The 14755-nt window shown below is 37.3% G+C and overlaps 1 non-coding gene across 1 annotated transcript; it reads left to right on the top strand.

The window, feature by feature from the left end:
* The first annotated feature begins 14271 nt into the window (after positions 1 to 14271).
* LOC119525681 lies at positions 14272 to 14378 on the top strand. Its single transcript, XR_005214994.1, has one exon. It is a non-coding gene; the product is annotated as a U6 spliceosomal RNA (small nuclear RNA).
* The last annotated feature ends 377 nt before the right edge of the window (positions 14379 to 14755 follow it).

Raw genomic sequence — 14755 nt, 5'->3', positions numbered from 1 at the left:
GCTTCAAAGCCAGGGAGTGTAAGTCCTCCTGCTTCATTTTTCTTTTTCAGAATGTATTAAGCAATTTGAGGCATCTTCCCTTTCCAAATGAACTTGATAAGTAGCTTTTCCAAGTCTGTGAAGTAGGTTGTTGGAATTTTGATAGGGATTGCATTGAATCTGTAGGTGAGTTTGTGTAGAATTCACATCTTAATGGCATTTAGCCTTCCTATCCATGAACATGGAATATTTTCCCATATTTTTAGCACCCTTTCTATTTCTTTTAGCAGAGTTATGTAGTTTTCTTTCTATAGGCATTTTACAGGTTGGGCTAAGTTTAATCCTAGGTACTTGATTTTTTTAGTTGCTCTTGAAAATGTTTTCTTTCTTGAGTGTCTCCTCAGTTTGGTCATCTCTAGTGACAAAGAATATTACTGACTTATATGCATTAATCTTGTATCCCACTACTCTGATAAATTTGTTTATTATCTCTAGTAGCTGTGTCATCAATTTCTCAGGATTTTCCACATACAAGATCATATAATCTGCAAATAATGAGTTTTACTTCTTCTTTTCCAATTTGGATGTGCTTTTTTCCTTGTATTGTTGGATAGCCCTGGCTAGCACTTCTAGAACAATGTTGAATACCAGTGCTGACAGTGGGCATCCTTATCTCTTTCCTGATTTTGGAGGAAAGGATTTCAGTCTCTCACCATTGAGTACTATGCTGGCTGTGGGCTTTTCATATATGCTCTTTGTCATATTGAGGAAATATCCTTCAGTTTGTATATTTTGAAGTGTTTCTATCAAGAAGGGATGTTGGATTTTGTCAAATGCTTTTTCACCATCAATTGAGATTATCATTTGGTTTTTCCCTTTGATTTGCTAATGTGTTGTAGTACATTGATTTTCTTATGTTGAACTATCCTTGCATGCCTGGAGTGAACCCCATTGGTCATGGTCGATGATTTTTTAATGTGTCTTTGGATCTGATTTGCAAGTATTACTTGGAGAAATTTTGCATCTATATTCATGAGTGAGATTGGCCTGTAGTTTCCTTTCTTGCAGCATCTTTACCTGGTTTTGGTATTAAAGTGATGTTAGCCTCATGAAATGTGTTACGTAGTGTTACATTTTCTTCAACATTTTGAAAGAGTTTAAATAAGATTGGTGTCAGTTCTTCAAGGAAAGTTTGGTAGAATTCCCCTGTGAAGCCAACTGGCCCTGGGCATTTATTTGTGGGAAGCTTTTTGATGACTGATTGGAACTCTTTGCTTTTGATTCATTGGTTGAGGTCTTCTATTTCTTCTCTAGTCTGTCTGGGTTGTTCATTGGTTTCCAGGAAATTGTCCATTTCCTCTATATTATATGGTTTGTTGGCATACAGTTGTTCACAGAATGCTCATAAATTTTTAATTTCTTTGGGATCTGCAGTAAAGAAGCCTCTCTCATTCATTATTTTTTTATTTGGTTCTTCTCTCTTTTTCATTTTGTCAGCCTAGCTAGGGGCTTGTCAATCTTGTTGATCTCCTCAAAGAATCAACTTTTGTGTTATTTTTCTATATATTGTTTTTTACTCTCTCTGTCATTTATTTCTGCTTTAATACTTGTTATTTGTTTTCTTCTACTTGGGTTAGGATTAGTTTGCTTGTCATTTTTTGGGGTCCTTCAGTTGCTCCATTAATTCTTTGATTTTAGCTGTTTCTTCCTTTTGAATGTATGCATTTAGAGCAATAAATTTCCCCCTCAGTACTGCTTTTGCTGCCTCCCATAGGTTTTGAAATGTTGTGTTTTCCTTTTCATTTGTCTATATATTTAGTAACCTCTCTTGCTATTTCTTCTTTAACCCACTGATTGTTCAGGTGTGTGTTGTTTACCTTCCAGGTATTTTTAATTTTCTAAGTCTCTGATGGTTATTGACTTTTAATTGTATTCCACTGTGATCAGAGAATGTGCTTTGAATGATTTCAATTTTTTCAATTTATTGAGGCTTGTTTTATGCTCCAGCATATGATCTATTCTTTAGAAAGTTCCATGAGCACTAGAGAAGAATATGTACAGTGGTGATGTTGGGATGTAATATTCTATATATGTCTGTTAATTTAAATTCATTTATCTGATTGTTTATGTTTTCAATTTCCTTATTGGTCTTCTGTCTGGTTGATCTATCTATAATTATACAATTATTGTACAAACATCTATTGTTTTCTTTAGTTTTGTCAATGTTTGTCATATACTTTGAGGCACCTTGATTGGGTGCATAAACATTTATGATTGTTATCTCTTCTTGTTGAATTGCCCCTTTTATTAGTATGTAGTGGCCTTCTTTGTCTCTCATAACATCCTTACATTTAAAGTCTATTTTATCTGAGGTTAATATTGCTACTCCTGCTTTCTTTGGGCTGTAGCCCACATGAAATATTTTTTCAATCCTTTCACTTTCAATTTCTTTGTGTCTCTATGTCTAAAATGAGTCTCATGTATGCAATATATTGATGATTCATATTTGTTATCCATTCTGCCAATCTATGCCTTTTAATTGGGGAGTTTAATCCATTTACATTCAATATTATTATGAAGACATTTCTTGAATCAGCCATCTTATTCTTTGGTTTATGTTTGTCAGATATATTTTTCCTCACTCTCTCTTAATGTCCTTTAACATACCCATACTATATCTCTTTAGTTCTGAACCATTTTCCATACCTCTCTCTCCTTTCTTTGTTTCTCTGTCAGTAGGGCTCCCTTTAGTATCTCAAGTAGGGCAGGTTTCTTGTTAGCAAATTCTCTCAGCAGTTGTTTGTCAAAAATTTAAGCTCTCCCTCAAATTTGAAGGAGAGCTTTGCTGGAAAAAGAATTCTTGGCAATTTTTCTCTTTCAGAATTTTAAATATGTCATGCCACTGCCTTCTTGCCTCCATGAAAGCCACTGAGTAGTCACTGCTTTGACTTATGATGTTTCCCTTGTAAGTGGTGGTTTGCTTCTCTCTTGCTGCTTTCATAACTTGCTCCTTTTCTTCAGCATTTGACAATCTGTTTAGAATATATCTTGGAGTGGATTTATTCTCTTTGGAGTTCATTGTGCATATAGGATTTGTGTATTTATGTTGTTTAGAAGGTTTGGGAAGCTTTCTCCAACAATTTCTTTGAATACTCTTGCTAGACCATTACCCTTCTCTTCCCCTTCTGGAGCACCAATGATTCAAGTAATGTATCTTTGAGATCCATTTTTATTTTTTCAATTTTTCCACATTCTTTCTTTTGTTTTTCCCTTTCCATTCTTTCCTCTTTGAGCTTGCCAATTCACTGTTCAGATTCCTCTAATCTAGTACTGTGAGTATCCACAGTCTTTTTAATTTAGTCAACAGTTCCTTTTATTTCCATAAGATCATCTGTTTTTTATTTTTCTTTATGCTCTTCTAGGGTCTTCTTCCTGTCCTTTATGTCCTGCACCATGATCTTGTTGTTTGTCATTAGTTCTTCAATTAATGTCTCCAAGTACTGTGTCTCCTCTGACCTTTTGATTTCATTGTTTGGGTTTGGGTTATCCATATCTTCTGGTTTCTTCATACGCTTTAAAATTTTCTGCTGTTTTTGGCCTACTGGCATTTCCTTACCTTGATAGGGTTCTTTTAGGATATGTAGACTTATTAGAACACTTATCTTTAATTTGTAAGGTCTACAGGTTGGTGGAGTACACTTTCTGTGACTAACCAGCAGGTGGCATCCATGAGCCACCTATTCCCCTCAAGTCAGTTCTCCCCAACTTTGTCTTTGTGGTGAGTTGGGATCTGAATCTTGTGGGGGTCCAATTGGCACACCAAATTTCCATGTGTCGTTGATGTTCCCCTCCCTGAATGTGGGGTGGGGCATGTAAGTGGTTAGGAAGAGAAGGCCATTTTAGTAATCAAATCTCCCAGGTGTTCCTGGAGACTTATAGCTGTTGCAACAGTCCAAAAATTCAGTTCAGTCTTGCTACAGTTTTCCTCTGCCATGAACCCACAAGTCCCTGGTATTGGTGTATGGTTCCTGGGACTTCCATGTGAGTCCCTCTTCCAAGCTGTGCCTTCCTAGGGCTTCCAATGAGGGAACACTGTGCTACATCAGAGTTGAATGCAGTCCCCTAGAGAAGTTCTGGGCCATGGAACCATGTACGGGTGGTCCCAGCCCACTGAAAAGATGGCTGTTTTGTGGTGCGGTAATTTCCCCCTTTTCACAGTCCTCCATCTTCCTAGCTCTGGGACAATTAGCTGCAGCTGTCCAAAAGACTATCCTGCATGTCATTACTGAGGTGTATGTGCAGGTTGTGGGAAGGACTTCCCATCATGCTCAGTTGTGTGGCATAGCTCTGGGCTGTAGTGTGAGGCAGGGGCATTACCAACCCACTGAGAAGTTGGCTGTATGGGATATGGTAATTTCCCTTTTCATGGACCTCCACCTTCCTAGCTCCAGGACAATTAGCTGTGGGTGTGTGAAAGTATATCATCCTTTCCAGGTTGTGGGAAGAACTTCCTGCCATGCTGGCTGGGCAGCTCTTGCTGCCAGATCTGAAGACATTTGTGGATTTTTAAACTAATTCATCTCCAAATTCCAACCCAGTTTCCCCCACCTGCAGTGTGGCTGCTTGTTCTCCAGCAGGCTACCTCATGCATTTCAGAATATAGACTCCTGGTTTCACCAAGTGTATGGTCCTGTGGATTTAGCAGATCTTGTCCAGCCAGTGCATCATTGGAACTGGTATTCTGGAACAATTTCTGTCTTTTATCTAGTATTCATGGAGACAGTTTTGCCATCTCTCCTAATCTGCCATATTCCTCCCTCCTTTCTTCATTTTTAGTGTATGCACTTAGATCTATAAATTCCCCCCAATGCCATCTTTGCTGCGTCCCATAAGTTTTGATATGTTGTGTTCTTATTTTCATTTATCTCTAGATATTTAGCAATTTCTCTTGCAATTTCTTCTTTGACCTGCTGATTTTTTGGAGTGTGTTGTTTAACCTTCAAGTATTTGTGAATGTTCAAGACCTCTGATGGTTTCTTCTCTCTAGTTGCATTCCTTTGTGGTGAGAGAATGTGCTTTGAATAATTTCAAACTTTTTAAATTTATTGAGGTTCGTTTCACACCACAGCATATGATCTATATTGGAGAAAGTTCCATGAGCAATAAAGAAGAATGTATATCCTGGTAATTTGGGATGTAATGCTCTAAATATGTCTGTTAAGTGTAATTTATTTATCACACTGTTTAGGTTCTCAATTTCTTTACTGATCCTCTCTCATTTATTTATCTATAGGACAGAGTGGTGCATTGAAGTCTCCTACAATTATTATGGAAACATCTATTACTTCCTTCAGTTTTGCCAATGCTTGTCTCATGTACTTTGGAGCACCTTGATTGGGTTTATAAATATTTATGATTGTTATTTCTTCTTGGTGAATTGTCTCTCTTGTTAATAAATAATGTCCTTCTTAGTCCCTTATGACATCCTTGCATTTAAGTCTATTTTGTCTAAAATTATTATTGCTACTTCTGCTTTCTTTCAGCTGTAGCTTGCAAGGAATATTTTTTCCATCCTTTCAATTTCAATCTCTTTATGTCACTGGGTCTAAGATGTGTCTCTTGTAAACAACATATTGATGGTTTATATTTTTTAATCAATTCTGCCAATCTATATCTTTTAATTGGAGAGTTTAATCCATTCATGTTATTACTGTGAAGGCCATTCTTGAATCAGCCGTCTTATCCTTTGGTTTTTATTTGTCAGAGATATTTTCCCCTCTATCTCTTTATTTCCCTTAAGGTACCCTTACTAAAACTCTTTATTATGTGCCTGTCTCCAGACCTCTCTCTCCTTTCTTTTTTACTCAGGCAGTAGAGCAACCTTTAGTATTTCTTGTAGGGCAGGTCTCTTGTTATCAAATACTTTCAGCATTTGTATGTCTCTGAAAATCTGAAAATTTTAAGCTCTCCCCCAATTTTGAAGAGCTTTGCTTGATAAAGAATTCTTCACTGGCAATTTTTCTTTTTCAGAATTTTAAATATGTCATACCACTGCCTTCTTACCTCCATGGTGTCTGCTGAGTAGTCAGTACTTAGTCTTATGTTGTTTCCTTGCATATGGTGAATCACTTCTCTCTTGTTGCTTTCAGAACTAGAGAGCTTTCCTTGATAAAGAATTCTTCACTGGCAATTTTTCTCTTTCAGAATTTTAAATATGTCATACCACTGCCTTCTTACCTCCATGGTGTCTACTGAGTAGTCAGTACTTAGTCTTATGTTGTTTCCTTGTATGTAGTGAATTGCTTCTTTCTTGCTACTTTCGGAACTTTCTCCTATTTATCATTTGACAATCTGATCAGAATGTCTCAGAGTGGATTTATTTGGATTTATTCTATTTGGAGTTCATTGGGCATCTTTGACTTGCATATTCATGTCATTTAGAAGGGTTGGGAAGTTTTCCTCAACAATGTCTTTGAATACTCTTCCTAGCTCTTTACTCTTCTCTTCCCCTTCTGGAACACCAGTGATTCTTTTATTTGTGTGCTTCATATTGTCCATCATTTTCCTGAGATCCATTTCAAACTTTTTTCACCATTCATTCATTTTTCTTTCACTTTCCATCACTGTATCTTCAGGTTCACTAATTCTTTCTTTTACCTGTTCAAATCTGCTGTTGTGTATCTCAAAGATATTTTTAATTTGATCAACAGTATCTTTTATTTCCATAAGATCTGTTATTTTTCTTTTACTCCTCAAATTCTTCTTTATGCTCTTCTAGGGTCTTCTTCATGTCCTTTATATCCTGAGCCATGATATTGATGTTTGTGATTAATTCTTTGATTAATTGCTCCAAGTTCTGTGTCTCTTCTGGCTTTTTAATTTGGACATTTGTGTTATCCATATCTTCTGATTTCTTCATATTCTTTATAATTTTCTTTTGTTCTTGGACTTGTGGCATTTGCTTATCTTGACAGGTTCTTTTAGGATATGTGGGATCATTTGAATATTTATCTATAATTTGGCAGAGACACAGCTTTGTTGAGTGCACTTTTCATGACCTATCAGCAGTTGATGCTCCTGAGTCACCTCTTACACACAAGTCAGTTCTCCCCAACTCCATCTATGCACTGAATAAGGGTACAAACAATTTGGACGTCCAATCAGTGCACCAATTTTCCATGTGCCCTGGGTACTGCTAGCCTTACGGTTGGGGGGCATGCCCTGTGCAGTTTGGCAGGGCATCCATTCCAGAACACAGTGGTCCCAGCCATTCCTGGCACTGAAGGTGAAGTACTCTGGGGCTGCAGTCCTGTGCATCACACCTTTCTGCTCAAATGCCCCACATCCTTCTCTGCCATGGTCCCACAAGTCCCTGGATTAGGGAAGTTCTCCTGGCACTTCCACACTGCAACATTGTCTCTAGGCTGTGACACCACAGGCTTCCATGAAAGAACAGTGGATGCCATCACAAGCCTGCTGAATCATGAATTCCCTCAAGGAATCTCTTAGCCACAGTGCTGTGAAGGGTTGTCTCCCAGTCAGCTGCAAAGATTGCTATACAGGCTGCAGAAATTGCCCTTTCTGTGCTTGTCTGCCTGCTCCAACCTCCAGTCCATAGCACGGGGCTCTTGGCCACAGTTCTGTGAAGTGTTATCACCCACACCAGGTACTGTCCAGGGTGTGAAAGTGTACTCCCCTCCATGCCATCTCCCAGCTCCAGCTGCCTGTTCCTTGGTAGCATTCTGGGCCAAACTCTCAACTGTCTTGATGCAGCCTCTCAGATTCTCCAAGTAAACATTCACTATGGGTGCAGAAGTCCCTGCCCAGCCAGTGGCACCCTGGAACTGCTGTTCTAGAGCACTTTCTGTCCCATATCTAGTGTTTTTGGAGAGAATAACTTTGGTCTGTCTCTCCTAATCCACAATCTTGGATTCCCCCTCATCAAATTTTATTGTAGTTTGTTGGTGAAGAATTACAAAGAGTAGTCTCATACTCATGGCCCCCTCCCTCACTATTTGAATCTTTTGCTTTATCTATAAGGGACAATTATTTTAGATTTCTACATATTAATCTCCTTAGAGTCATTCTTCACTCTTCTTGTTCTCTCAAAATCCACATTCAATCTGACAACAAATCAGATGACTCTTTGCTGAAAACACACCCAGAATCTGACCTTTGCCACTACCCTGATCTGAACCAACATCAAATTTTCACTGGCTTATAAGGAACTCCTAACTATTTCATTCACCCTGAGCATCCAGTGGGATCCTTTCAAAATATATTAGCTCACAAGCAGATTATAAGCTCATAGGCCTTATTTCTCTAAAAGTGAAAGTTCAGGAAGATCCTGCTTGATCTTACCCTTCATCACATCCTTGACTTGTCTCCTCCCATTTTCACTTAATTTGGCTCTATCCATTCTGGCCTCCATGCTGTGCCTCTAGTACACCAGGAATGATGTCAGCTCAGGACCTTTGCACAAGCTGTGATGTCTGTCCAGAGCACTCTCGCACAGATATGCACATGGCTCCTACTTCAGGTTTTTGTTGAAATTTAGCCTACTTTGATAATCCTAATTAATATAGCAAACTACCCTTCTGGAGTTCTTCATTTCCTTCAACATACTCTGTCTTTCAAAAACAGTAAATATTTTTCTGATGGATTGTATTATTTACACAATTTTAGACATAATGTTAATCTGCATTCTTGTGGGTGTGAACTTATTGTAAATTGTCTTGAAGATGTTCTATTAGTTAAGGTGTAGCCCAACTGAATAATGGCCATCATTTGGATTACTGGAGTCCTTTATAAGCAGAAAAATGTCAGAAATACGTAGATAAAGCCACAAGAAGAAACACAAAGTCAACAGAACCCAGGAAAAAAAAGGAGAGGGCATCACCATAAAACAGGAAAGCAAAGGAACACAATGATTACCAGAATACTTTGACCCTGGGTGGAAGCAAGCCTTCTAGTCTCTGACACTGAGAAAATACATTCCTGTTGCTTACACAAAACTAATTTATGGTATTGATGATAGCAGCCTATCAAAAACTTAGACACCTTCTAACTAATGTCTAATTTTCTGAGTTCTGTAAGTTATTTAATGACATTTCTTCTTTATTTCCCTCTCTTAACCTTATTAAAACTATATTCATTATTTAGAGATGCAGGGTTGTGCCAGTTTGAATGTATTATGTCCCCCCAAATGCCATTATCTTTGATGTAATCTTGTGTAGGCAGACCTATCAGTGTTAATTAGATTGTAATTCTTTGAGTGTTTCCATAGAAATGTGCCCCACCAAACTGTGGGTGATGACTCTGATTGGATAATTTCCATGGAGGTGTTCGCCCACCCATTGGGTGGGTCTGAATTAAATTACTGGAGCACTATATAAGATTAGACAGAAGGAGCAAGGTTGCTACAGCCAAGAGGGACACTTTGAAGAAAGCACAGGAGGTGCAGATGAGAGACAGTTTGAAGATGGCTGTTGAAAGCAGACTCTTGCTCCAGAGAAGCTGAGAGAGGACAAATATCCCAAGTGCAACTGAGAGTGACATTTTTGAGGAACTGCAGCCTAGAGAGGAATGTCTTGGGAGAAAGCCATTTTGAAACCAGAACTTTGAAGCAGACGCCAGCCGCATGCCTTCCCAGCTAACAGAGGTTTTCTGGACACCATTGGCCATCCTCCAGTGAAGGTACCTGATTGTTGATACCTTACCTTGGACACTTTATGGCCTTAAGACTGTAACTGAATAACCAAATAAACCCCTTTTTATAAAAGCCAATCCATCTCTGGTGTTTTGCATTCTGGCAGCATTAGCAAACTAGAACAAGGTTTTACTTCCTCAATTGAGTTTTCAGTACATGATAAATATTGCATTTGGACAACTAACTGTACTTGTGGGGAAAAAATAGATCCCCACTTTGCACTATATACAAAAAAAATTGCAAAAGGATTAAATGCATAAAACACACATACATCAAAAAACACCAACAACAACTTTAATACCTCCAAGACAGAATATAATTGGTCAGATGCCAGTGAACTAAAAGCCAAATCCTGCTTGTCTCCAACTATTTTTGTAAATATAGTTTTATTGAAACAAAGCCATCCCAATTTGTTCATATATCATTTATGGTTGCTTTCTGGGTGCACAGCAGTGTTGAATAGCAGGCACTGTTGAGAGATCTATGGCATCACAGTTGAAAACATTGACCATCTGGCCCTTTAAAGAAAGATTTTTCCCATCACTACAGTAGAGTATCTTTATAAACTCATTGTTGGAAATAATTTGCAAACAAAACATGATATCTACCAACTATAAAGTCTAGAATGATAAATTTGACTACATCAAAAGAGAAAACTTCTACACCCTCAAAACCTATAAACAAAAGTAAATGACAAATCACAGATTGGAGGACAAATCACAGATTGGGGGAATATACAGAAATGGTTAGCATCAGTATCTGTAAATGTGAGATTTGATAAAAATGCCTCACGCAATTGTGGGGATTCATGAGTCCAAATTCTTCAGTGTAGGCTGCAAGCTGGCAACACAAATGAAGGCTTTCAGTGAATTCTCAAGGAGAGGCTGGATGGCTGAAGAAGAGCTGAAAATTCTCTCTTCTGACTGCTGAAGGCATTACTTCTCCTTTTAAAGCCTTCAACTGATTGGATTAAATGTCTCTTAATGGGGAAGACTCTCCCCTTAGATGACTGTAGATGTAATCAGCCATAGATACAATCAACTTACTGATGATTTAAGTCCATGACTCATTTCACAGTAGCAATTAGGCCAGCATTTCCTTTACCAGACTACTGGGCACCATTACCTGGCCAACTTGACACATGAGTCTATCACAGTATCCATAATATGTAAATAACTCCTAAATATCAATAAGATAAAGCTCAAAAAACCAACAGAAGAAATGGACAAAGAATATAGGACAGAAATTCACCAAAAAGAAACCCTAATATCCAAAATACATATGAGATCACATCTAATCCAATGGTTATCAGTGAAATTTACAACTACAGCAAGATACCATTTCTTACTTGTTATATTGATAGGACTCAAAAAGTTCAAAGAAATATGGTTGGAAGTTGAGAAACTGGAATGTTCATTACTGTAGTGGATGTGTAAATTGGTACAGACATTTTGGAGAACAATTTGACAATAACTATGATGGTTGAAAATGTGTATCTCTAATATCTTAGCATTCTAATTCTAGATAAATATCCTAGAAAAAGTCTTGCACATGTACACCAGAAGACATGTATAACAATATCTATTAAATAACTGCTTATGATGTCTTTGAAAGAGTAAAAACATGTGGATCTGAAGGAGAAAAACTTAGCTCAGTCTAAAAAGAGAGAAAAAAAGAACAGCCCTGTAAATAAACAAGGCAGGAAACACAAACTGATAATGTTAAAAGGAAATAATTGTTTCTCTCAAGGTCATGCAGCATCTGAAAAATGCAAAATGACCCAATGTGAGAGACTACTACTTCCTCAGCAGTGACATCCCAGATCTGATTTCCCATCTTCCTTTATTACTGGGGATGCACAGTTACTAACCCTCCCTTCCTTCAAAACATCCTGGAAACCTTAGTTAATGACAACTTCTCCAATTCCACTCAGAAAAAGCAACCAATCCAAAACTGATCTGTGCTTCCCTTAGGACTCATCAGGATCCTCCAGAAGGAACCCATAATCCTACAAAAGATATTTACCTCCCCACTGTTTCCCAGTGGCATTCCATTATTCCTCTGAAGTGACAACCCTTGTTGCTACAAGTCAAAAAATTTGATTTAGTCAGACTGCTGTCTTATCCCTGGTGGTCTTTGGCTGTTATAGCTTAAACAGCCAAATCTTATAAATGATTTAAATTACTAACAATAGAAGAGGTAATAAATAATTGTGATATGATCATGTAATGAAATATTACAGAAAAAAAATGAATGAACTAGATATAGTTGATAGATCCAAGAAAACAGAATGTTGATTAAAGAATGCAACATTGAGAAAGAAACATACAATATGACATCATTTGTGAAATTCAGAAATCAAAGATATTTTTTAGGGATAAATAAAGAGATAGCAAAAATTATAAACTCATAGATTCAAATGATACATGAAAAGTTAATGATGCTATCTGCCCTTAAGAAGGAAGAAAAAGAAAAGAGATTGAGCAAGGGGATAAATGTTTTTTAACATTCTATAGTCTTCATTTTCATATACTGAAAACATTGAATTAAACAGCACAAAAAATAACATTTTCTAATTCTGGGCATGGTCATACAAATTTCATTATTTTATTCCCTAAATGATCCTTTTTTAACCTAATGCTGGAATCTGGCCCTCAAATTCATGACAGCTTCACTTTTTTAAACTGATCATATATTTAGTCATCCATTGATTCATTCATTCATTTATTCAACAAATATTACTAAACATTTATGGTATCACATAACTTCCCAAGTCCTGTTTATGTCCCTTTTCCCCATATAAAACAGGTAAATTTTCAGTATGTGAGTAGAGACTGCTTTATCTTTCAGTATAGCCTGGATAATGACTTTCACATAACAGCTAAGTATTTGGAGACCCAGACTAAAAGAGGCAATACTGACAGCCATAGGGAATTAAGTTTGAAAATAAATTCATCATAAATGCTGAATTGATAGTTTGGCCAATGAAATATCACATCTCATTCAACATAAACTTCTGATCCTAAAGAAAAGCAAAATATTTTGTATCTAGTACTTACACAGGGCTTACCAGTGTAATAAGAAAGAAAGCCTTTTCATGTCAATGTGGCCTTTGAATTTTAGCTCAACCAGCAGTTCTTCAAACAAAATTAAACCTAAATGGCTATATGGACAGCTATGAGTAGTGAGCTTACCCATGAATTGTGTCTCTAGCCTCCATTTCCCCTCCATGGATTGCTTGAGGGCAGCTTCATAAACTGCTGATTGAATGTTCTCAAGATACTGCATCACTACAAAAGCAGTTTTTTCTTTGTTTTTCATAGACAACAGAGATGTGAAATTTCTGATGAGGTCAAAAGAATTATCTCTTTCCTGCCATAAAAATAGTAACAGTGAAAGAATTATTCATTTAGAGTAAATCATTGATTAAACCTGAGACTGCAAATTCAATGCTCCAGACTTTCCTTGAAAGCTCTCAGAGCTACAACACCAAATTTTCTGGAAATACCTCCATTTCCTAAATGTGAAAGAATGGAAGAGGGACATTTGTGTCCATGTGAATGGGGGAATTTCTAGGGCTACATTTAGGAACAAAGTGTGAATGCTTAAAGAAAGCAGGAAGAAACTCAGACCTTATATTGTCATCATATTCATGCAAAGTAATGGAGTATTAACAGTCTCCCAGCCCAAATTTCTATGTGTTTCACTTTTGCTTTCCTTCTGGACTTTCCTTCCTTCCCTGTTTCCATCCTGGCTTTATATGATAAACTTGTGATGAAAATCAAGCATCATCCAATAGGGCAAAGCAAATAGGAAGAAGGGAGAGAAAGCCCCATTGCCAACTGGTTTGAGATAAACATTGATATGTGGATTGGCATTTCTTCTGAAGCAGACAGACATCAAGGAGAAAGAACTTACCCACCTGGATAACAATCACTTCCCTCGGGTGTGTTGGTGGAGGGTTAAATAGAGAATTATTCACCAAGAGGAAACAGTAACAAAAATTAGGAAGACACTCAAACTTCTAAAGGAAGTGTAGCATTCCCATATCCAACTGCATGCCTTAGTCTCATTAAGACAGAGCAAATCCTTTCACTGTTATTCTGATCCTTAACATCAAAGAAGGAAAGGTACAAAAATTTTTTAATTGCATTTCATAAGGCTAAAGTCACCCATTGGTTTCTGTGAATTTATAAATGTTTTATTGTAAGAGCTGGTACTGACTAAGAGATACCCTTGAATATAAATGAATGCAAGGTGGTAAAATTAGATACATTTACTAGAGGTGAACATGATAAGCAAAAGCATCTAGCAAGCATGCACACAGAGACACATGATGCAAACATCAATGCATTCTTTTTGGACTTGACATTCATCTGAAAAATAATTATTTCAATATCTGTCTCATGATCCTCGAAAGTGAATTCTAGTCCCATGGGAACAAGGGGACAGAGTCATATGTTTCAAGGTTCTGTTCCTGAACAGAAGTTTTGATATACCAAAGCTCCAGAAAAGAGTTAAAGCAATGCATTGGTGGGGTGAGTGCTGAATCAAGAAAGAGCATTTAAAAAGCTCTGTCTAGGGTGCTAGCTTTGGCAGCACATATGCTAAAATTGGAAGAATACAGAGAAGACTATCATGGTCCCTGTGCAAGGATGGCATTCAAATTCATGAAGCATTCCACATTTTGCAGAGTGGCAGAAAGTTAGGCTGAATTGGGGCCTATGGTTCTGTGAAAAGCAGAACTTGTAGGTGATGAAACTGAGTATTTAGCTGAAAAGATTTCAAAGCAAACCATTGAAGGTACAGTCTACTTTCTTCTTGCTGCTTATAGTAAAATGTGTGAAGAAAAGAGATCACTCAAGGAAAGAACTGTTAAACAGACTGAAATTCTGTGCCTGTCCCATCATTGTACTTTGGGAATAGGTAATTTGTTATTTGCATTTCAAAGCATAGATGGGGATCAAATGTGCCCCGGGGTGAATTATACCCAGAATCTCACTCCCCCCTGATTTTAATGATTTAGATGAGATTCAGGACTTTTGAGCTGATATGATTTAGATAAGA

This window comes from Choloepus didactylus (assembly GCF_015220235.1).
Source record: "Choloepus didactylus isolate mChoDid1 chromosome 25 unlocalized genomic scaffold, mChoDid1.pri SUPER_25_unloc2, whole genome shotgun sequence".
Classification (NCBI taxonomy): Eukaryota; Metazoa; Chordata; class Mammalia; order Pilosa; family Megalonychidae; genus Choloepus; species Choloepus didactylus.
Note: the sequence above shows the minus strand (reverse complement) of the source record. Positions and strands in the feature narration are given on the sequence as shown.